The following is a 497-nucleotide window of genomic DNA, read 5'->3' on the forward strand; positions in this document are numbered from 1 at the left end:
ACGCGCGCCCTGAGGAACGCGCGCCCTGAGGAACGCGCGCCCTGAGGAACGCGCGCCCTGAGGAACGCGCGCCCTGAGGAACGCGCGCCCTGAGGTCCTTGCACCCCGGGCAGCCGCGCCTGTCCGCTGCTGTGCCTGGAGGCAGACGGGCGCTACACGCCTGACAGCCACACTGTTGGAAAAAAAAGCGATGTGACCTGCTGGAAGTGGGATTTGTGTGACAGGGTGAGAGCAGCGAGAAACGTACGTGATGTTTTTCTCAAGACACGTTTAGAACACCCCAATTTTCCCTCAGCGTAGGCCCCGCTTCCCGCGCGGTGCTTTCCGGGGGTTGTAGTTCGCATGGAGGAGCTTGCCAGCCGGGCCTGCTGTTGGGGTCATAACGAAGGAAAGACCCCTCCAGGTCCTCTAAACTGAGGGAGAGGCCTTTTCGGGGCCGGTGGAACCTTAATATTCCTAAGTTTTGTTTAACTTTCCATTTCTGACGGTGACTTCAA

This window comes from Trichechus manatus, unplaced genomic scaffold, assembly GCF_000243295.1.
Source record: "Trichechus manatus latirostris isolate Lorelei unplaced genomic scaffold, TriManLat1.0 scaffold00021, whole genome shotgun sequence".
NCBI lineage: Eukaryota > Metazoa > Chordata > Mammalia > Sirenia > Trichechidae > Trichechus > Trichechus manatus.